The sequence below is a fragment of the Mauremys reevesii genome, linkage group 2 (genome assembly GCF_016161935.1).
Source record: "Mauremys reevesii isolate NIE-2019 linkage group 2, ASM1616193v1, whole genome shotgun sequence".
In the NCBI taxonomy this organism is placed as follows: domain Eukaryota; kingdom Metazoa; phylum Chordata; order Testudines; family Geoemydidae; genus Mauremys; species Mauremys reevesii.
In genome coordinates, this window is record NC_052624.1 from 65,740,977 (window position 1) to 65,766,080 (window position 25,104).

Consider the following 25,104-nt stretch of genomic DNA (forward strand, 5'->3'; position numbering starts at 1 on the left):
AGGTCAGTCTCCAATTTATAGTGCTACGCTTTCTGATGACTGAAAATAAACACCACTGTCCTAAATGTTTCAGGATCTTATTCTGCAATTTTGGAACTTCATTTGTCTTAATGTCAGGAATACTTCACACAATCTATTTTTCAGCAATGATTCACATGATATTCCAAGGTTGACAATTCTTCCCTATGTAATAAAAATCTCCGCAATGTACAGCAGAGCTGCAGTATATTTACATGCAATGAGTCAGACCACAAGGAACAATGAGACTCCTGGAATAAGAATATTGCCTGTTTAATCCAGATTTCTCAAATGACAGAAACGTAGATCGTTTTACTCCATCAGTGATACAAGCAATGCAGAACATTCATTTTTCCTCCATCAGGCAGTTGCTGTGCTGCTCCAACAGGGAACCCACTATGCAGAAATGCAGTTAAGGAAGAATGCTGCCGCAAAACAAGCAAGCTACTAAGGCACGAAGAGCTCGAATTACTGCCTTAGACTTTTCCTGCAACAGCAGTTCATCATTCAAGTGTTTCTTTTGATCATCATGTGAATACAGCTTCCGTTGTAGTCTTCATTCAGACTGTGGAAAAAAATGAGACTCTGTGTATCTTCTTTGAGCCAACTTCTTTATGCGAACGTCTGTCTCTGTGCCAACCTGATTTTCCTCCAGGGTTAAATACTATATCTCAATTTTCTGTCGCTGATTTTTAGATTGTGTGTTCATTCAGAAGATGCTCTTGCAAAGCTTTGAAATCCTACTGCCTGAATTGGTCATTATAGAACATATTAACAGAGCACAGTTCACATCCACAGCAGCATTCGAACTGAGCAATAGTCTAAAGAGCACAGACTGCAGACCCGCAGGATGAAATGCCTAGTAATGCTCACATGTTACACTTACCAGAGAACTGAGCTACTGCTCTGGATGCGACTTCCTCTAGCAATAAATAAATAAATAAATAAAATAACTAAAGAGTGCCTTTTGGGCAGCCATCACAGTTAGAATGTTTGTGCCAATTTTGTGACTAATTCAGCTCACACGTAAAAATTCTATAATTGATGAAAGAGTGAGTGTTTAACATTTTCCACTAAAAGCCACAAAGAAATCTGGTGTACTGGCTCTGCTGACTGACAATTTAGGCAAGTAAACAATTCCAACATTCTAACTGCTTTCACATGTTACTGTACAGAACAACAGAGCAGTCCTCATTTAACTCTCTGAAGACAAAAAGAGTATTTTAAACAGAAATCCCTTTAAAACTAAGATATAAAACTAGCTTTTAATAGTTAGTTACTTTAAAGATAACTAACCATTATTTACCATAAACATTACTTTTGCTACTAGATAAACACCCACACACCCACACAACCATAGAAGTTTAAAAAATGACTCAAAGCATAACGTAGCCTCCACTAATCTCAGTCCTCCAACAAGCTGAATTTATATTTTGACCTAAATTTGCTTAAAGTAACTGTCCTGCTCTGTGGGCATATTATAGAACTGCATCATGTGCCATAAACTGTTGGAAATGCTTCTGTTAAGCAAATGGTGGTTTTTTGTTCCTACTAGACAACATAAAGATTTTTTGATGGCTGTCAATCATTGATCACTTCACAGTCTACAAAAGGAGAACAGGTTGAATGATCTAGGTGACTGGGCAACAAAATGGCAGATGAAATTTGATGTTGAAAATGCAAAGTAATGCACACTGGAAAACACAATCCAAAATGATGGGGTCTAACCTAGAAGTTAACACTCAAGAAAGATCTTGGAGTCATCATCAATAGTTCTCTAAAAACATCAGCTCAATGTGCAGCAGCAGTCAAAAAAGCTAACAGAATATTAGGAACCATTACAAAACAGAAAATATAATGCCACTATATAAATCCCTGGTACACCCACATCTTGAATACCACATGCAGTTCTGATTGCCCTATCTCAAAAATGATATTTTAGAAATGGAAAAAGTACAGAGAAGAGCAACAAAAATGATTAAGGGTATGGAATAGCTTCCATATGAGGAGAGATTAAAAAGATTGAGACTGTTCATCTTGGAAAAGTGAGGACTAAGGAGGGATATGAAACAGATCTATAAAAACATGAATTGTATGCAGAAAGTGAATAAGGAAGTGTTATTTAACCCTTCACATAACACAAGAACTAGGGGTCACCCAATTAATTTAATAGGCAGCAGGTTTAAAACAAACAAAGTACTTCACACAATGCACAGTCAACCTGTGGAACTCACTGCTGGGATAGACTGTGAAGGCCAAAAATATAACCGGGTTCAAAAAAGAATTAGATAAGTTCCTGGAAGACAGGTCAATCAATGGCTATTAGTCCAGGTGATCGGGGATGAACCCACATGCTCTGGGTGTCCCTAAGGATTCTGACTGTCAGATGCAGAGAACAGACAACAGGGGGTAGATCACTCGGTGATTGCCCTCTTCTATTCTTTCCCTTTGAAGCATCTGGCATTGGTCACAGTCAGAAGCAGGCTACTGGGCTAAATGGACCATTAGTCTGACCAAGTAATTTTTGTAGATTATGTAGTCTATTCGTTAGAGGTCAGGACTGGCATAATTTAACCCAGATATCTTGTTCACTGTGAGACTCTGTGGCAATACATAAACTCTGTGCCTAATTTTTCTCATTTCTAGCATTTGAATAATAATGCTTTCCCACCTTTGTAAAGACTTTTTTTTCCTATGTATCGTTAGTTATTATAATTCCATACGAGATTTTTGGGAAAGTCACAACTAAGGACAGCTGAATAAAAGGAAGGATTGTGTGTTCTGTCAAGCTTATTTACTTCACTAGTCTGTCTACTTGGCGGTGGGAGGGTTCACAACTGTCCACAGAATGCAGGATGACAGAGTTTAAAGAACATGGCTCAGGTACATTTCATTCAGATGTTCTTTAAGGACAAAGGAAGAGACAGAAAAAGTAAACAGTAAAATTATTTCTACATGTAACAAAGAATTCCATGTGATGTCAGCAGCTCTTCCAAGATGAGATACCCATTGAAAGGTTTTCTAATATACTGCATATATGAAAAATATTTCCCTTCCATTTATGAATACTCTTCAGAGAGTGACAATAGCTTGCATACATAACTAAAAATTACCTTAGAAAAAACAAGACCAGTACATACTGTAAAGTAGCTCCCCCACCCCACCAATATACTTTTTTGGGGAATGGATACAGGGCAGAGGTTGGTAAGAGTGAATATCAAGGAATGTTTTTCCTCCTTTTTTCCCACCTTCATAATGAGATTATAACTAGCCATTAGTATACTCGATCCATATGTTGTGTGGAAATAAGAAGTCTTCAAAGATGCACAAATATTTAAGGAGAAATATGAAGAAAAAAGGTAAGTATTGTTTTATTGCAAATTACAATTATAATTTGATATGCTAGCTAGATGGATTCCCTGGGATTTGGGAATTTCCTACTTATTATCTTTGTAATTCATGAACTATCTAGCTATGTCAAGAATACAAGAAGTCGTCCAATGAATATATTTACTATGAGGAATATAACAACACTTCATACTTGTAACAAAAGAGTGGAAGTGTTGAGATTGGGCACAGTGATTTAACTATAACTACAAAAGAGATTAATAAAAAATGTCTGGATAAATTCTGACAATTATTTTGGAAATTTTGCCCATAAAATATTTATGCAAAGTTGGTATGGCAGTTCACCATATTTTTTCTTGAACACATTTACTGTAAGTTAATTTTTAGAATGGAAGTGTTACCATGTTCAAACTGCAAAGAGCTAAAATGCAATTACATCACATCTAGCCACAGCTTTGTTTAAATAAAAAAAGATCAATATTGTATTAATTTCAGTGGTTATTTAACCCATATACATAAGAGGTCAAAAACACACCATAAATTTGCCATGTAACAACTACGCCACCACACACAGGGGACAATGAACTCCCCAAGAACATTTTGACTTTTTCTTATAATGAACGAGCAGCACAACTGTTATTTTATATCCCTCTTAAGATATCTGATCTGGACTGATAATACAAATGGATCAAGTGAATACCTACTAAATTACTACATACCAGAGTATGTCAACCTGAATACTAAAACATAATAGTAATTTCTTTGTTTTTTTAAACAAAATTCACCTATTTTTGATTCAAATACTTTCTTAAGTAATTTCAAATGTACTCTAAACCAATCTACTCATTTTAAAATTTAAAATGGGCTGCAGAGGGATTCCTTTGCTTTACAAATACCTAGGAAATACCACTGTTACATTACAAAATATACTCGAGTACTAGATGCATAAGCTTACACTCCTATAAAAAACAGATCAAAAGATCAAGACTTTAACTCTTAGCCTCTCTCCACGTTTTCCAGACCCGGTGGGAACTAACGGTCTCAAACTGTATATACAAATTCAAGGGTTTTTTTTTTCCCCTGTTAAAAAGTAGTAAAGTGTATTCTGGTGGTGCTGCACTACTAGCAGATTGGGAGATCTCTCTATTTGCACTCTGAACTTTCTTCTCAAGAGGGAGAAGCAGCACATTCCTAAACTGACTTAGGAAAGGGGCTACCATCATTACAGTGCAAACACCACCTTCCTCTATTTCTCAGGCAATTATTAATTGTCCCACAAGAAAGTAGCGCTTTTCAACTTACCAGCCAGAGTGAGTGCTGCAATGGTAGGATATCAATACTGAAGCACGTTATATTTTAGGAGGATAAATGGCTACAGCAATGGTCTAGGCAGTACCCGCTCGCTAGCCAAATAAGATCAAGTAGATAGTTTGGTTGCAGTTTCTTCTGAATAGTGGTAGAGATTCAGTAACAGCCAACAGAGTGAGAAATGAAGCATGTATGTTCATGTAGTAGATGGGAGACATCTTATTTTACATTGTATTTAACTGGCAGTCTGTGAAACAGGTAGCGAAAACATTACTTTTATTTCATGTTTGGAAGTACACTGAAGCTTCTCTATCAACTCTGGGAGTTGAGCACTAGGTATTAGAAAAGAATGCCACAGATACACTAAGTCAGGGGTTGGCAACCTATGGCACGCGTGCCAAAGATGGCACGTGAGCCAATTTTTAATGGCACGCGACTACCTGCTGGGACTCCGCGTGCCATTAAAACTCCTGCCGACGTGGCAAGCTGCGGGGTCCGTGGTCCCGGGCCGGCGCGCTGGCCGAGCGCAGCAAGCCGCCGGCCCCTACTCCGCCTTCCCCCAGAGCCCTGCCACCGCGCGCGCAGCGCTCTGGGGGCTGGGGCTGCGCGCTCCCGCGGGGCAGTGTTTGGCTCCGTGGAGAGGTAAAGACGCTCCCCGCTCATCCAAAGCCCTGGTGTTGCGCGCATATCGCTCTGAGGGGCGGGGCGAGGCTGTGCGCGGCGGCAGCAGGGCTCCAGATGAGCGGGGAGCCTCATGGTAAGGGGGCCGGGGGTGGGGGTTGGGTAAGGGGTGGAGGCAGTCAAGGGACAGGGAGCAGGGTGGGTTGGATGGGGGTGGGAGCCCAGGGGGCTGGTTAGGGGCAGGGGTCTCTGGAGGGGGCAGTCAGGAGCGGGGGTTGGATGGGGCATAGGAGTCCCGGGGTCTGTTTGGGGGTGGATAGGGTCAGGGCAGTCAGGGGACAGGGAGCAAGGAGGGTCCTGGGGAGCAGTTAGGGTGGGAGGTGTCTCTGGAGGCGGACAGGGGACAAGGAGCTGGGGGTTGGATGAGTCGGGAGTTCTGGGGGCTGTCAGGAGGCTGGGGTGTGGAGAGGGGTTGGGGCAGGCAGGGAGCAGGGGGGGTTGTATGGGTCCAGAGTGCTGTGGGTCCTGTCCGGGGGCGGGGAGTTGTTGGATAGGCATGGGAGTCCAGGGGGTCTGTCTGGGTGCGGGGGTGTGGATAAGGGCTGGGGCAGTCAGGGGACAGGTAGAGTCCTAGGGGGGCAGTCGGGGACAAGGAGGCTTAGATAGGGGGTGGGGTCCCAGGAGGGGGTAGTCGGGACAAGGAGTGGGGGTGGGTTGGGGGGGGCAGTCACCCAGCCCTCTGCCCTGAGCCCTGCACCCCACACCCCCGCCAGGCCCCTGCCCTGAGCCCTATACCACCCAGCCCTTTGTTGACTCCTTCACCCCCCCCCATGACCCCAGCCCTGACTCTGGAACCCCACACATACCCAGCCCCTACCCTGACACCTGCACCCCCTCACATGCCCCCAGCCCTCTGCCCTGACTCTTGCACCCTCCACATCCCCAGTCCCCCCACATCCCATGCACCCCGCACATCCCCACCTGCACCCCTCACACCAAACGGGAGCTGCCCAGGTAAGTGCCCCCACATCCAAACCTCCTGCCCCAACCCTGAGCCCCCTCCTTCATTCTAGCTCCTGGCCAGACCCTTCACCCCCAGCCCTGTGCTCAGTGCATTCCCACCCACAGCTCAGTGCAGAGAGGAAGAGAATGGGCCAGAACCAGGGAGAAGGTAGGTACCCACTGTATGTGGGCAGGGCCGGGACCCTAGACCGTCAGCGGGCTGAGCGGGTCCGGCAGCCGGGATCCCGGCTGGCAGGAGCCAGAGGATGGAACCCTTGAGTGGCAGTGGGCTGAGCCGCTCAGCCCACAGCCGGCCTGGGGTCCCTGCTGCCGGCCCCACACAGCCCGCTGCCGGTCTGGGGTTCTGGCTGCCAGACCCTTCCCAGCTGGGGTCCTGGCTGCAGGCCCCACTCAGCCCAGGTGCCGGCCTAGGTGAACAGAACCCCAGACCAGCAGTAGGCTGAGCGGGCCGGTGGCGTAAGATCAACATTTTAAATTTAATTTCTTAAACATTTTGAAAACCTTGTTTATTTTACAATACAACTCTAGTTTGTTATATTATATATAGACTTGTAGAGAGAGACCTTCTAAAAAACATTAAAATATATTACCGGCACGCGAAACCTTAAATTAGAGTGAATAAATGAAGACTCGGCACACCACTTCTGAAAGGTTGCCGACCCCTGCTCTAAGTACTTATACTAAAAGGTAGGTGTCACTGTAGTACCTACACCCCATACACTGCACCTCATGACACCCGCAACTCTACAACTTTTAAAGAGAACAATGCTCAGAAACACCTTTCAAGTAGACTAAACATGAGACAGAAGGGCCAGGAGTCATTGAAAAGGCCAGATAAAGATGCTTTTTACAATATTTTAATCAGTCAATTACATTTCTGGTGGTAGAAGTGAAGGCCTGCTGCCAAGAACACCTTACCATTTGCTCCCAAGTGCCTCATCCTTTAGCTTACTTTTCAAACAGTTCCATGAGGTGTAGCAGGTCAGAGAAGGAAACAAAGGAAAAAAGGTGGTCACAGAGAGCTGGCTCTTAACCACTTATGCATAAAGGTGGCTCCTAAGCCTAGATATCTCATACAACAGCTCAACTATTTCCACGCCACCATATCAAACTTTTTCTATTTTCAGTATTCATTCAGCCCATTTGTCATTTTCCAGGTTAGTCCTGATTTTATGCTATTCCCCACCATCCATATACCCTTTTTAATTTTATTTTATAACTCCAAGCCTTTTATTCTTCTTGGTATATTGATGTTAATGGAAGATGTGTGGCTAAATCCCCTACACTGCATTGTAAACTCTCAATCTCTTCAAGCTAGTTCCGTCCTGTATTGCTGCAGTATTCAGCACTTAATGTAGTTAATTATTTCCAGCAAGTGATTTTAAAAAGAGAAAATTCCACTGAACAAAGCTCAAGAATAGACGCTTGAAGCCTGGAACAACAAACTAGGTCAACATCTAAAGAGAAGACTGTTAAAAAAAAAACAAAAACACAACTAACCAATAGTTTTACAACCTTTATTGCCAGTACATAACACATACTTAGAGCTAGATCCTGAGTTCAGACATAGCCATGAGCTTAACCCACACCACCCCAGGAGGCATTGTGACTCAGACATTCTTCTGAGTCACAGTTCCTCCAGCTTCCTCCTCGCTCCTGGGGGAATGAGGCAGAATGGGGGAAGGGGTTTGTATAGGCCAACAGTAAGTTACTAGACCCCTCCCTTCTGTTGCTACTCTGGCTTGTCTGTGTGTCACAGTGGGGTGCAGGAAAAGATAAGGCTGTATTGGGGGGATGAGCCAAGCTTCTACCTGTTTTGCCCAGCTCCCTACCTGCCCAGTCTTTGGGTGGTGGGCAGGACTGGCTCTAGGCACCAGCAAATCAAGCACGTGCTTGGGGCGGCATTCCAGTGAGGGTGGGGGAGTGTTTTTTTGCTTGGGGCAGCAAAAAACCTAGAGCTGGTCCTGTTTCACCTATCTCTGAACAAAGGGGCATTTAAGTGTTCCCTCATTTAGCCTGAACAGAAGATGTTACATCCATCTGCATCAACAAGGTGCCTCACGATCCCCAGCATTATATCATTATTAATAAAACAATAAATATAGTGGACTTTACTGCTGTGATTCACATAGCTGTTAGTGGACAAGCCTAGCTAACAAAATGATCCATGAACCATAATTCACAAGAGCACTGTATGAAGGAAAAGGGGGTGAGGGAGTGGCATGCACAAGTCTCATATGTATTCTGACTTCTACAGCAAATGTATGCCAGCACCATGATAGTTATTTACAAGGACTGCACTTACCTAAAAGTTTCCTTTCTTCTATTAAGGTCTGCAGATCTGTTACATTGGGAATGTCAGCCTTTTGCAGCTTGGGACAAAACCACTCACTAGTAACAGGGGAACATCCAGATCCCTGAAGTTCCCTCCAGTTCAGACAATTTCCACAGTAATTTCTACTTTCTTAAATAATGGATTGTGTTAACTGTACTTTGAATTCCTACCTACCACATACCACCAATCTGGTATCTACCTCAGGTAGAATTTGGATGAATGCAAATTGAGAGACCTGATTTTATTAAATGGAGACCCAGGGGGTCTAAGAAGTGGTGGGCTAAGAGGCCCCTTATTGCCTGCTTGTTCTTCCATGTGGGCTGCTGCCCCTCTCCTCACTCCATGCTGAGATGTGGTGGTGGACAGCCCTGGTCACCTGCATCACACGGCGGGAACAGTAATATGGATATTAGGGTATGGCAAACAGCAGCAGCAGCTGGTTCCAACAGCCAAATACTTTCCCAAGCTTTTAGGTGTGACAGGAAACCCCATCCCCTTATTACATCTTCCCAAGGAGCATGAGGAGGAATGTACAGATATAGCTTGTCCAGGACAGCTGCCAAGCTCCTAACATAATGTAACAGTGCTCCCTGAGAGAGGCTGATCTTTTTTCCATCTTTACATATGTATAAAACTGTGTAACTCAGATTAGGACAGCTTGCTTTCCTTCCCTGAGGGGAAAGAACTCCCTTTGTGCACATACATTCACACAAAGAAGACAGCACATGACTGTAGTCTGGTCTTTTCTGCATTGACCTGCTATGCTGTACTCTGAACATGAGGTGGGGAAACAGCACTGATTTCATTTATTTCCCTTTTGGAAGTCTGTCCCTATAATCCTGCTTCAGAGGAGGGAAGCAAAACTGGGTTCAGAGATTGCTCCGAAAATATTTCCAGTGCCCATCACCCACCACTTCCTAAAATAATCTAGGCTTACTGGCTCCCCTCCCCAACATGGGTCCCTGTTGGGGGTCTCACCGTCCTGGCTTAAGGTTCAACAACAGACTCCACAGTATCTGTCTCACTTTCTTCTGCATGGGATCCCCATGGGCCAGACAGATCTGTTTCCCCCTTGGAGATTAAGCAGATCAGCTTCGCAGTCAGGAGAGTGGCTATTGGCATGGGCTCTAGGGACTCAAGCATGTTCTTCTAACTGGCATTGTGCCTTTTTGCCTACTCTACTTGTGGAGATAGGGAAGGGGAAGAGGCTTGCCCCTGGAGGCAGTTTTTTTAGTCCTGCCTGCCTCCTTTGCTGCCAAGGGAGAACACTGAACTCTGCCCACAGAGCTGGCTGAGCAGCTTGTCAAGACATTTGATGACGTCAATGAAGCAGGAGTCACAGACCTTTTCCTTTGCCTTTTCTTAGCCTAACTTTCTCCATGAAGCCTGCAAACAGATATGAGCAGACAACCGCCCCAGAATGCAATCTATGGACATGAATGAGAGTTAGAAATACAACGCTACTGAACTAAAATGTTAGTCACCAATCTGAAAAAAAAAGTTTGGTATTTTCCTCAGGAAAGCTATCCAGCAAGATCTGTGGAACACCAAAAGCAGAAAAAACTGGAAAGAACTTCCAGAGGCAGGGCATTCCCTCCACTGCCAATGATTGATAATAGTTCTGTTCCTACTCCCAAGCTGAGGACAGACTGAAAAACCACTGCAGTGGATCTGTGGCTCTTATGACAAAGAAAAATGTAATCTTTTCCTAATTGTACCATATTTGCCCTTGCTGAGGCATATCCCACATTTTCTTCTGGGAGTTCTTTGGGATAGTTTTAATTTGAGACAGAAGTGGTTACATTTTATACAAATGTATTTAAGGATATGTCTACACTACCCACCGGACCGGCGGGCAGCGATCAATTCAGCGGGGATCAATTTATCGCGTCTAGTCTAGATGCAATAAATCGATCCCCAAACACTCTCCCATCGACTCCTGTACTCCACCGCCGTGAGAGGAGCAGGCAGAGTCGACGGGGGAGCGGCAGCAGTCGACTCACCACAGTGAGTAGGTCTAAGTACATTGACTTCAGCTACATTATTCACGCAGGTGAAGTTGCGTAACTTTAGATCTCTTTCCCCCCCCGTGTAGACCAGGCCTAAGGCTATGTCTACACTACAGCTGGGATCGACACTCTGAGACTGACCCACCAGCAGTCCATTTAGCGGGTCTAGTGAAGACCCACTAAATTGACAGCAGATCGCTCTCCAGTCAACCTCTGTACTCTATCCCCAACGAGAAGAGTAAGGTAAGCCAACGGGAGAGTTTCTTCCATAAACCCCCCGCAGTAATTCAACCTAAGGTACGTTGACTCCAGTTACGTTATTCACGTAGCTGGAGTTGTGTAGCGTAGGTCAACTTACCACGGTAGTGATTTAGGCTATGTCTACACCATACAACCAGGAGATAATGGGACTGAGGCTTTCAAGTTGGAGGTTTTGTTGTTGTTTTTTTATTCACATGAACTAAACAAAACTGCCTTCTAAAAAGATAGGAAAATAATTTATTCATATGCACACTTTCAGTATATTAGCCTTTATAAATTTATTACAATAATAAAGTGATTCTTGCAACTGAATTCTAGGTAACGTGTAAAGAGTTATATTTAAAAAAAACTGTAAAATCAGTTGTGCCAATCAGTAACAGATTATTATAGGTTTGTCACATCAAAAAGCAGGAGGAAAAATCTTTGTGGTTAAAGTAGTTGCTAGGGTTACAAAATGTTTGCCTTTACAATCCAAGTCTGCTTAAAATTCCTATGGAACTCTAATGTGTACAACAGCAGTAGTAGGAGTATACACCAACATTTCAAAGCTTAAGTCAGGAATATACACCATTTCCATATAAAGTTTTTGGGAAACACTAAAATATGATTCATGTCATTCTGGAAGGGTGGAGGACAAACACTGCATTCAACTATTTAAAATCTTCAGTGATGACTCATGAGCTATGGGCATTTCCAGAATCATCCACTTTTTCAAAGTAAAAGACTGCTGTTATTATTCAAGAAATGATTAGTAAAGATTTGCCAAACAGTAGATCTAGCTTTCAGTGTAACTATTCATTTCCTACAATACTGTAAATAGATGGGAAAGTTTCCTCAAAACAAACAAGCGTGGACTGGGTGGAGTTGAAATTACCCCACTTCAAATGTTAAAGAGATTTAGCTGTGAATCTCTTGTCCCAAAGCTGCATAAAAACTTTCAAATTCAAAATTACACCTCTTTGATCTTCATCAGTAGCAAAAGAATACTCTCTTGCAATCATTCTCCATGCCTGTGTAATCACGGAAATCCTTCCTGTTGGGCAAATATTTAGAAGCCAACAGCAATCTCAAATTTTCCAATAAAAACAGTATGAAATACTAAGTGGATGCAGAAATCTAAGCTACAGAAAGTAGAACGCAAAACCAAACTACTGCCTACTTAGAGGGATTTTTGTGAAGAGAAAACCTGAAATAGATGTGCACTGCCAGATTCTTCCCATGATCAGCAAGATTTTTTTTTTTTTATTCATGGTCTCCAGAAAAATATCAAGTCACACTTCCTATTAATGTTTTGTGAACTACTGTTCTAATCAAACTCTTCCTTGGAGAAAGTGTAATGGGTTAAATCAGGGGTGGCTAACCTGTGGCTCCAGAGTTCTCAGAAGTTACTATGCGGTTCCTTGCATAGGCGCCAACTCCAGGGCTGGAGCTACAGGTGCCAACTTTCCAATGTGCTACAGGGGTGCTCACTGCTCAGCCCCTGGCTCTGCCCCAGGCCCCAGCCCCCACTCCATTCCTTCCCCCAAGTCCCCCGCCCCTTCCCCTGAGTCTGCTGCGCCCTTGCTCCTCCTTCCCCCACAACCCCCGACCCTCCTGCAAACCACAAAACAGCCGATTGTGGTGGGCAGGAGGCGCAGAGATGGAGGGTTAGGTGCTGATTGGCGGCGGTGCTGCTGGAGGGTGGCAGACACTGGGGCCGGGGGGGGGGGAGGGGGGAAGGGAAAGCTGACGTGGGGCTGCTGATGTGTTACTGTGGCTCTTTGGCAAGGCACATTGGTAAATTCTCAGGAGCAGGTTGGCCACCCCTGGGTTAAAGATAAATGCCATCCATACAATACATTAATACGCCATAATTTAAACTATATGCAGAGTAAGGAAAAACAAACTTATGGTATCCATAGTAACCTTCGATCAGCTTTTACTCACAAGGAGTATTTTCTGTTCCTATACATATCAGTAACAGGAAATACCTCAAATTAGCGAGAGAACTAAATTACCATTGCTATGGATACCAACACTTTGTATTTTTTCTCCTGTATATCTATATTGTCAACCTTGATGCACATGCTCTACCCCAACTCACTTTGCAAAAGTAGTTAGAGCCAGGATTAATCACCTCACATGCATTCAAAGAAGGAATGGTTTTGTCTGGTTTCTTTGTTTGTTTGGTTTTTTTTTCGGGGGGGGGGGGGGAGGGGGTTATCCTAAGTTTCTTGGAGGATCTTAGGATCCCTCAGGAGCCCTCATTCCCGTGATCTGGGAAGGAGTTCCATTGGATCCTTACTGGCAACAGCAGGTGGATACAGGAGCAGGAAGCTCAGTCAATATAAGCCACTATAGGATGAGGGAGCTTATCTGAGCTTTCTGAAGCTTCAGGAGTGGCGGGCACTCCCCCCCCCCCCCCAAAAATTAATGAGTGGGATGGAAAAGCCACCTTTTTTCTCTAGATACCTCAAACATCATACCAAGAGTCAATATTTATTCCATATTTGGGAGAAGTGTATATCCCATCACCAAGATTTAATGATAGCCCTTTCCAGCAAGTTATTAATGCCTGCCCTCCCTTTTTTGCATAGTAAGGATCAGAGAAGAAAATTTGTGTAACTGTTTAAAGTAGTGTACTTTATTTTTTTTAAAGAAAGACTGGTCAGACATTGAAATAAATTCAGTATGTAGGAGACATTTCAATAAATGGTCACAGAGTGCTGCCCAAAGCAAGAAACTTTAAACTGGTTCCTCTTTAGCAAGCATTCCTATCAATTGGATACACTTACTTTGCTGCCAAGAAAAAAAAACTATTTATTTTGCTTAGATCTTCCTTAAGGGCCAAACTTTTTTCCCCACTCTTTTGTTGGATTGTGCTAGCAATCCGTTATCTTTCTCCAATATTTCGTAATTCCAAACAGCACTCTCTTTATCTGAAAATCCCAAAAAGCTATTCCTAAAGAAACTAACATCGCTAATTAGGAAATCTCGGTATGAAGAAAGCTTTCATTACCTTCTGGAGGTTTGACTTTGTGGCAAGTGTGCTTCGCCTACAATACTAGCTCACCGCAACAATAAAAAAGGCTTAAACAATTATACAAGTGTCAAATGAACACAGTTTCTTCAAAGTCATTTCTACAGCGCCGCACTCCTCAGAAATACCGTTTAGAGAGAATTTTTAGGGAGATGGGGATCTAGGTAGCGTTGCATGTGTGGGCCTGCATACCACCCTCCCTCCTCAAAAAAGGCCATTTCTGTGGGAAATTTTTTTCCAGCATGCTGAGTGAATATGAATGCAGACAAAGGAAATCTTTCAATTCCCAGTGGACCAGGCTTGTAGTTCAAAAATTCCACCAATCCTCTCTTGAAGGTTTCTTGCTGACTTGGAAAAGAACATTTCCTGACAGAGTGGATAAGTGGATATGATTCATTTGGGAGGGGGACGAGGAGAGGGGGTATTAGAAAAATTAAATGGATACATAGAGCATGAGTACACGAACCATTTTAAAAAGCCACTTAAAGGGAGCATTACACAATGCAGAAATTCTACTTACAACCTCTATGAATTAGCAACTTCATTATTTTATTTCCTGCTGTTATATATTTTGTCACTATACAGACCACAAAACTTTTAGAGCTTGATTTTCCAGAATGAACACACGTATATATGCAATTATAGAGACAGTAGCCCTGTGAAGAATCAGGATATTGTGCTCGCAAAATGGTAGAGCTCCCCACCACAATGTACCACATGCAAATTGAGTACCACAATAATTTCATGTGTGTAACTGTAAAAACCTAAGTGTCCTTTTTAAAATCGCACCAATTGTCAAGAAGGTTTTATTATTTTTAATTGTATTATCGTTGAAAAACAAAGGACACCAGGACATAAAAGACAAGAAAATAAAATCAATTTTGAAAGGATACATCCGTATCTCAATTCTCTAAACTCTCCCTACAATTCCGGGTTTACATCCTCTCAGACTGTCAGAATAATGGCTTTCAATTCATTATTATCAGGCTTGGATTTCAATTAGAAAATTGTGTGTTTGTTACATACAAAGAGTGCGTTTAATGGTTATCATTCAATATTTTAGCCTTGTTTTACAAATTGGAGCAGGAGTTAATTTATTTCATATTACACTAATCCACCGGTTGACATGCATAGTTGTAACGAATAGACAATGTGACAATTTTAATTGAGGCATTTCATGGGTTTCAAAAATACCTTCCATATGCATTTGAGTAAATATTGATCTGACATTTTATTTAATAGGATTCTTGAAGAACATTTTCACAGCACTGGCTAGCGCATAAAAGACTAACAAAGATTAACCAATATGAAAAGAGAACTCCCTTAAATTGTGGGCTTCTAAATGTCTACACCCCAGATCCTACAGGCTTATGCACATGAGTAATTGCACTGAATTCCATGGTTCAACTCGTGTGTAAAGTTAAGCACATGCTTCAGTGTTTAAGAACATAAGAGTGAAAGCCTAACTGAAGTATACATGGAGATTCTAGTTTCTATTTTTACTAATTTTCAGTGTTTATATTTGTTTACATTAGCTGATCTTTGAGAAAAAAGGTTTGACCTGTACATATTGTTTATCACCAGACTTCCTTCTCTGTCTGCTCTCTACTCCCTCTGCTGGTTCTCAGCCACATGTAGCAGTGGAGAGGGAAAGGGACACTGGCAGCATCACTGCCCCACAGGCGGGGTAGATGAGGAGCTCTGGGGAAAGAGGAACACAGGAACTAACAAAGAACAGAATATGAGGATCTGACAGGGCCACAGGCTAACAAGAACAAAGGGATTAAGGGAGCTAGTGCCACCCCCACATCCATGTTCCCTTCCAGAAACCAAACATCCCCATTCTCAAACCATTCTGGTTACCAATACCAAGCTGACTCAGGCTACCCCCACAAGAAAAAGTCATCCTGTCCCTCAGTCTTTGACAGGTACAATGAATAAGATCCTGCCTGCACACACCTGCTTTCACTTCTCAGGGAAGCCAACAAGGAATACCTGGTGTCAATCCAATGCCTTTCATCAATATTAAATAAACATTTCTGGAAACAGTGTGAGTGTGAGTGAGAGACATGCCGATTAGTCACATTATCTGCAAAAAATGTCACACGGAGCTGCACAAAATGTGGCAGGTGGGTTTATTCGTAACACATCCCCATCAGACATATAAAGTTAACTTTTTTTTCCTCAATTTATCAGGCCTCATCTCCCCGCATTGCCCTCTCAGTGGGCAAGCAGGTTTTCCAGCCCTAAAAGCTCTCAGCACAGTGAAGAGAACTGCACCTCATCCTCTTCAGGTCTATCAACCTTATCCTTGAGTAAAGGAAGACTACAATGGCTGGGGCAGGTGAGTGTACATGCAGCTGGCTAAACTTGGCTGGATGAGGAAGAACAAATAAAAGAGGTAGTAGCTCAAAGGGATGGACAGATTAGAGAAATGAGAAAGTCAAGTGTGAAAAAGAAAATCAAAGCTAGGAAGACCAAGAGGAGGACAACAACAGAAGAAGTTAAAAGGAGATAAAGTGCGACTGAGCAAGTGAGGTTTTTTTTTAATTTAACTTAATATGTTGGGCATGCAGAAAGAGGGTAAAAATTAAATAAATGAGGTATAAAGGAACTGACTAATCTCGTCTCTACCCCGCCAGTTCCTAAATCCCTTCCATGTGCACTTCTGGCTTCACACCCAAAACTCCTCTGTACCTTCTGGCCTTTATATGATGGCTGTCTTGGTTTTTCATTTTGAAAAATCTCATCACCTTAGGGGAGGGATAGCTTAGTGGTTTGAGCATTGGCCTGCTAAACCAAGGGTTGTGAGTTCAATCCTTGAGGAGGCCACTTAGGGATCTGGGGCAAAAATTGGTCCTGCTAGTGAAGGCAGGGGGCTGGACTTGATGACCTTTCAAGGTCCCTTCCAGTTCTAGGAGATTGGTATGTCTCCAATTATTACCTTTTATTACCTAAGAGTATGGAAATGGGACAGAGTATTTCTGGGCCCCTTATCCCAGACCCCATAAATCCTGTCTGCAGATCTGTATTCGGCATGCTACAGAATATACTCAAAATGAAGTATAAGAAGAAATGGAAAGTGTAGAGCAGCAGCAGCACAGGCACTAAAATCAGAAAAGTGACATGGGATACCTGAATGATTGTATGGAAATCATTTAAATATATGTCTGCTATATTATGGATCCCACATTGTTGTGAACTAGTAAGCTCTGCACTGACCATTTTGGCTGCTGCAAATTTCACCAGGCAGGACAAAAGAAAGACACAGAATTCATACAATCTGCTGCCCCCTTGGGGAACTAAAACAGAACTCCATATAAGTAAACCTAGCAAATATTTCCAGACACTGAATGTAGTAGCAAACAGAAAAAAGTTGATAATTCCACAACCATTTGTTGCAAGTAGCTGAAGTGTAAATACTACACTTTTAGTAACCTACTGACAAAACTAAGTTTTTGAATCTTCAATTAGTTCAACATGACTATATTTTTGGTGGCTTTTCATTCTAGTTTGCACTCGTATAACTTGAGCAGGAAGATATTGAAGTAAAAATCCGTACTTATCCTTAAACCAGCCTAATAGGCAATTATGGAAATTAAGGTATATTTCACATAACCAAAAAAAGTGTGATCCTACTGAATATTGCTCTTAATGGGTATGCTTATTTAATACAAAAACCCAATTTTCAAGCTGTGACCTCTGGTCTGATAGGTAATTAACAGCTGAAGAAAACAAAGTACCACTACTACAGACCACAAGATAATTTACATCTCCCATGCCTAATTCTCCATGCAACTCTCTCCCCTCACACACACTACTCACCTACACTTTAAATATCATGATTTTTTTAAAACAAAACAAAAAGACACCCATAAACACAAATTTAAACTGTTCAACTGCACATCTAATAAAAAGTGTGGTAGCCAACAGCTGAATTACGTTGGAGTGTAGCTGCTAGCACATGAATCTGAACATCTTAAAGAAAGTGCATTTGATGTACATTTTTATAAATATCATGAATCTAATGGGCTGAAGGAAAGACCACTTCATTAATTTTCAGCGTGTTTCAAGTTTAAGTAGTATAAACATATGCAAGTTCTGAGACAGACAAAACAAAACCCAAAATGTTATTTCCAATGTAAGGACACGATTTTAAAGCTTTCCCATCCGCCCAACCCCACAACCTATCCCAGAGGCTGTAGTAGCAGCTGCCATCAACTTCTGAATCTTAGAACTTTCCTGTTGCTCTACTCCTTCTACAGAGTACCACTCAAGCACCTGATTCCACCAGGTACCTAGAGACTCCACACTGCTGCTTCTATTTTTTATAATCTAGAATGCAATCGGTTATTTCTCCCACCTCACAATATCCTGTTTTAGTTCTCCGGGTCCTTACCAGTATTCCCCCAAAAATAATATCACCTCTCTCCTTCTCCCACCCCATCTTCTGCAGTCACTGTTCTTTCCTACCCCATCACTCACTCCAATCTATTAGTTCATTTTCTTCCCTGCCTAATCAGAATTAGCATAAATCCCTCAATTTTTTTTTAGAAAATGACAACTTTTTTTTAAATGAGTAGATATATATACCCACCAAAACAGTCAAGATGTATGCATGTCATACCTAAGATACTACATGACCTAATTTTTGTAATCCTAGTATTCTCTTGCCACTGTTTGCTCACTCTTGTGTTTTGATTTTAAGTAGTAAGGTCTTCAGGGCAATGGCCACGCCTACAGTTTTGTTAAATTCATTTCTGGATACTCAGTGAATACATAAATTATAATTTTTGAAAATGAATTATTTTAGTGGTGGGATGGGAAAGTGACCTGGGAGAATTAAGAGAAAATGGGCATAAGCTGTGTTTTAATGAAGTAATTTTACATTTTGCTGACAGTAGCTCACCATTCATACTTATGAAGGCATATTTTCTCACCTGCCAATTCCTTATGCTCCATAAAGCCTTCAGTGCATAAAGAGAGCACTAAAATGAATCAGCATGCTGATCTAATGGTAATGTTCTGCACTCATGGACAAGAGATAAATTTGACTCAGTCTTAATTTGTTTTTCCCAGGCTAGCAGGAGAGAGGTGAACCAGCACACTCAGGGCTTGTTTATACAGGAAGTTTAGTCTGTACTAACTCACATTAATGCGGATTGAAAATGCTTGAATATGCATGATGTAAACAAGAGGTGGGAAAACTTTTTTGCCCCAGGGCCACATCTGGGTTGGGAAATTGTATGCAAGGCCATGAATGTAGGGCTGGGGCAGGGGGTTGGGGTGCAGGAGGGTGTGTGATGTACAGGAACAGGCTCAAGGCAAGGGGTGCTGGGTGCAGGAGGGGGCGCAGGGCAGGGGGTTGCGGTACAGGTGCAAGAGGGGTTCGGGGTGCAGGCTCCGGCCCAGTGCCACTTACCTCGAGCGGCTCCAGGGTGGCAGCAGCACACAGCGGGGCTAAGGCAGGCTCCCTGCCTGCTCTGGCCCCGCATCGCCAGCATATCCAGCAGTGGCATGGGGTGGGGCAGGCAGATCTGCCGTGTGCTGCCCTCGCCTGTGGGTACCACCCCCGAAGCTCCCATTGGCTGCAGTTCCCCATTCCCGGGCAATGGGAGCTGCGGGGGGGGAGGGGCCTGCAGGTGAGGGCAGCGCACGGAGCCCTCTGCCCCCACTCCCGCCCCTCCCCCAGACGCTTCCAGGAGCAGCGCAGGGCCAGGGCAGGCAGGGAGCCTGCCTGAGCCCCACTGCGCCATGGGGCTGGCAATCCCACAGGCTGTAGTTTGCCCTCCTCTGATGTAAACCCTTAAAGCACACGAACTCACTGTTTGGTGTGAATTCTGGGAGTGCTCTTCAAAAGTATACTAAATTCAGTGCAAAATGAGTTAGTGCAGAGGATGGCTATGATGTGCAGTCTTGAAGTTGGAGGTACAAAGCAAAGGCTCTTGGGAACTTCCGTGATGCAGGATATATAGTGAATCTTAATCCAAGATACAGTAGGAACAAACCCAAAAAAGACTCAGGAAAGGTTAAAGTTCTGATAGTTTATAAATTGGATTTACATTAAAACGAATGTCTCTTGTTCTGACATCCCATGATAATCTCTCAGTGGCCCAATACAGTGCAAAAAGTGTCAGTTCTATTTAATTATAGTACATCAGCCAACTTTTTTTTTTTTTAACTACATTAAAAACTGTTAAAATGTTAAGGATGCAAAGTCAAGTTGCAGAAGCCAGAAGTTGGGACTGGACAACATCACTCAATTGCCCTGCTTTGTTCATTCTTCCTGAAGCATCTGGCACTGACCACTGTCAGGATACTAAGGCTAGATGGACCATTGTTCCGACACAGTATGGCCATTATGTTCTTATGAAATGCAAGAATTCTGCTCCTTGTGTGTATTCATTACAACAATCTTTAGTTACATGATCAATACTATTTTCCCCCCACATGACACCTGCATTATGCAGTGTACAAGTCCAAATATTTCCTTTCCCTCTTATGGGCCTGGATCTTGACTCTGGATTCAGTGTCACTGGGGAGAGGAGAGAAGCAACCAAACTGGCTGGGGGAAAAAAAAAAAAAAAAACTGCTAAAAAGCCAGAAAGCTCGTTTTCTTCATGTGATCTCACAGTGGGCACTACGTTGTGAATTCTCTCCAATACAGAAGCAAAATGATATATGAATGATAAAAATCCTTACCCTTTTTCCCCTTTACCCAGAAAAAAAAATCCGTTTTCTAGGAGACCATGTAGTTAAACTGATTTCCCTGCCATTGCAGGGGCCTGGGGATTGGTGCACCTTGGTCCCTCCTGTTCTCCATATGTGGCACACAATAGTTCAGCCAACTGAGAGCTTTAATTTACTTTATTACTTTGGTCTAATTCTGGTGGTTAGGCTTGGCTATATTATGTTTAGTGGTCTATGATATACAGGAGATCAAAATTAGAACATCTGGTGGTCCCTTCTGGTCTTAAACTCCCTGCCCATGACTTTGAAATTGCTGTGTTAAACTTATGTACTGGTAGTTTAATTAAGCATGCCTTAATATGTTTCAAATAGCAACAAGAAAAATGAGCACTGAGATGCACTAATGTTCAAGTTTACCACCTGAAGAATGTAGGTAGCCAATCCTTGAAAGTTTAAAAGAAGGGAGGGGAGAAGGATCAACGAAAGGTTGCAGTTCTATTAATCTCCTAGCTAAATGACACAGTCAATGAGAAAGTTTCCATTAAAAGGTGTATTTTTTTTGGCAGTATATTGGTTCAAAATGGAGGCTTCCTAAGATTTCCAGTAAGGGAATCTGTCAGTCATATGCCTCCTAGGTTTTTTGTTTGTTTGCTTGAATTCATCACAATGTAAGACTATACACAAGATAGCCGTTAACAGTTTCCAAAGTACCTTTCTGACCTTCTAAATGCAAGGATTGAAAATGAATCAGAAAATTAGTATGTTGAACCAAAGATCGATTTCATGTATTCATATCCTGTATGGGCACAACAAGCAAGTTAACTGTTGCTGCTTTTTAATGTGGTAAAAGTAATGAGATTTGGACATCTTTCAATTTCGTTAACGTATTCTTCCAAGTAGTTATTTTTGTTTCAGCAGCCATACTATTATTTGGATTTATCCTATCACATTCTAGGCAAGCAGAGAAATTTTGGCAATCTGTAGCCTAGGAAGCTGCCATATTATGAAACTCTTATAACTTGATTATTTCTCAATGCATGTTAAAACGTGCTTCCACTTTGTACTGCAGATTGGAATCTATGTTTTAACACATTTCCAAATCATGCTATGCTAAGACTTGGAAGTTTTATTGTATATTAGTTTATTTTTGCTGCTTTTCAAATTTAACTTCCACGTGTCTATGAAGGTTGAAACTAGGATGAAGAAAGGTACCATGCATTCAGCAGGAACCCAACTACTGGGGCAATCCAAACCAAATAATTTATATTATTTCCACTGTTTTTAGAACCAAAGCTGTCATTTAAAAGTGTTTTAGTCATCTTGGCTGTAAAAGATAGTATTGCCTTTATTTACACCCTGAAGGCTGATTTGTTTCTCTGTTTACCAGGAGAGAAACAGAGCTTCCTCTTTTAATTTTAAGAGACTGTTAGACATTTGATTGTTTTGAAGTTAAGACAATTTTTTCTTGGGACAAACATCCTCACCAATACCTGAAATGTCACATTTCAGTAGCTTAAAATGAAGAAACTGTTACCCACCTTTTGTAACTGTTGTTCTTCGAGATGTGTTGCTCATGTCCATTCCATTGTAGGTGAGCGTGTGCCCACGTATGCAGTTGTCAGAGACTTTTGCCTTAGTGGTATCCACAGGGAAGGCCACAGCATCCTTTGGAGTGCTGCACTCATGGTGCGATATATCAGGCACCGCCGTTCCTACGCCCTCTCAGTTCCTTCTTACTGACCACTGACAGAGGGGTAGGAGGGCGGGTAATGGAATGGACACAAGCAACATCTCAAAGAGCAGCTATGAAAGGTGGGTAACCATTTCTTCTTCTTCAAGTGCTTCCTCACGTCAATTCCATTGTAGGTGACTCACAAGCAAAATCCTCGGCGGTGGGCTCCAAGTCCACAGCTTTGCAGATCGGAGCACTACTCTGCTGAAGCCAGCGCCATCTTGAGCTTGCTGTGTCAGCACATAGTTTGAAGCAAACGTGTGGATAGACGACCAGGTTGCAGCCCAACAAATTTCTTGGATCAGCACCTGAGCGAGGAAGGCTACTGAGGAAGCCTGCACCCTAGTTGAGTGAGCTGTCACAAATGCTGGCTGGGGCACCTTTGCCAGCTTGTAGCAGCGGTGGATGCAGGCCGTGAACCAGGACAAGAGCCTTGCTGACACTACGCAACCTTTCATCCTGTCAGCAACAGCCACAAACAACTGCATCAATGTAAGGAACGGTTTTGTTCTATCAATGTAGAAAGCCAGCGCCCGCCTGACATCCAGGGTATACAGCCTGTGCTCCTCATCCATTGCATGAGATTTCAGACAGAGGACCAGTAAATATGTATCTTGGCCCATATGGACCTGGGAAACTACCTTGGGCAGAAAGGCCAGGTGCGGACGCAGTTGGACCGTGTCCTTATAGAAGACTGTATAAGGTGACTCCAACGTGAGCACCCTGATCTCAGACACCCAACGTGCCAAAGTTATAGCGACCAAGAAGGTGACCTTCCAGGAGAGAAGCAGAAGAGAGCGGGACACCCAGGGCTCAAAGGGAGGACCCATGAGCCTTGACGGCATGAGATTCAGGTCCCAAGGTGGGGGACCGGGTCCCGGACATGCGGGTAAAGGTGCTCCAGACCCTTCAGGAATCATACCATCATGGGATAGGCGAAGACCAACCTGCCTTGAAACAGCGGGTGGAACGCGGAAATGGCCGCCAGGTATATCTTGACCTAGGACAACGACAAACCCTAGAGCTTGATGTGGAGCAAGTAGTCCAGGATATCCTGCAGAAAGGCCTCTTCTGCGCGAATGAAACAACCTGAGGCCCAACATGTGAAGCATTTCCACTTGGCCACATAGGTAGCCCTGGTGGAGGGCTTCCTGCTGCCCAACAGAACCTGCTGGACACCAGCGGAGCACTGCCACTCCTCTCTGCTCCACCACGTAGTAGCCAGGCTGTCAAGTACTGCGCCTCCAGGTTCAGGTGCGGCAGGTTTCTGTGGCCCTGAGACAGCAGATCCAGTTGAAGAGGCAGCAGCAGGAGGGTGGCTGCTGACAGGCTCAGCAGCATGCCAAACCAGTATCGTCAAGGCCACGCTGGTGAAACAAGGATGACCGTCGCCTTGTCTTGCTTCACTTTGAGCAGGACCCTGTGGATCAACGGTACCGGCAGAAAGGCATACATCAACGCTCTGGACCATGGAATCAGGAAGGCTCCTGACAAGGGGCCCTGGTTCCTGCCCTGTAGAGAGCAGAACATGTGGCACTTCTGTCCTGCCAAGATGCAAACAGGTCCACCTGTGGAGATCCCCACCTGCGGAAGATTGGACTGGCCCTCTCCGGATGGAGCAACCATTCGTGGCGAGACGACAAGGATCTGCTGAGGCCATCTGCCAGAACGTTCCTGGTTCCAGGCAGATGGGCCACTATCAGGTAGATATTGTGCTGTACACAAAAGTCCAAGAGGCTGAGTGCTTCCTGACAGAGGGCAGAGGACCTGGAGCCGCAATGCCTGCTGATGTAATACATCGCAGCCGTATTGTCCATCAGGACCTGCATCACCTTGCCCTGCAGATGGAGCCAGAAAGCCTGGCAAGCCAGGCAAACCGCTCCGAGTTCCCTGACATTGATGTGAAGGGCAAGGTTGTGCTGCAGCCAATGTCCCTGGGTGTTGAACTCGCCCAGGTGTGCCCCCCAGCCTAGATCCGATGCGTCCAAGACCAGGGTGAGTGAAGAAGACAGGGTCACGAAGGGAATCCATTGCAGCACTGACTTGGGATCCCACCACCAGGCCGAAGGCAGCATGGCTTGGCACTGTGACCACTCAGTCCATGGGGTGCCTGCTAGGAATGTAAACAGAGACCAGCCACGTCTGCAGGGGCCTCATATAGAGCTGGGCATGGCTGACCACATACGTACACGCAACCATGTGGCCCAACAACTGCAGGCACATGTGGGCCATGGTGAGCAGGTGGGCCTTTATATGGGACATTAAGTCCACCATGGCCTGAAACTGTGCCTCTGGAAGGAAGGCCCTGGCTCAAATAGAGTTGACAACTGCCCCAATAAACTCTATGCATCATATTGGTGTTAAATGGACTTCTCTATGTTTATCAACGGGACCAGGCTCAGACAGATGGAGCGAATCAGAACAAGGCTTCTTTGCACCTGCTCTGGAGACCTGTCCTTGATGATCCAGTTGTCGAGATACGGGAACAGGTGGACCCCACGCTGCCTGAGCTAAGCCACTACTGGAGCCATGCACTTGGTGAACACCCCTGGGGCTGACAATAGGCCAAAAGGAAGCACTGTGAACTGGAAATGGTGCCCTCCCCTTATAAAATGGAGGAAAGGGCTGTGTCCCAGGAATATGGAAACACAGAAATAAGCATCCTTCAAGTCTGGCATGCCAGTCTCCCGGATCCAGAGAAAAGGGATAACAGAGGCCAGGGAAACCATGCAAAACCTCA

General features: G+C 43.7%; 1 protein-coding gene across 2 annotated transcripts in view; it reads right to left on the minus strand.

Annotated features, from left to right (window-relative positions):
• ANKRD28 (ankyrin repeat domain 28) overlaps positions 1–25,104 on the minus strand; it is a 205,119-nt gene that overhangs the window by 136,466 nt on the left and 43,549 nt on the right. The gene's annotated exons all lie outside the window — the stretch shown is intronic.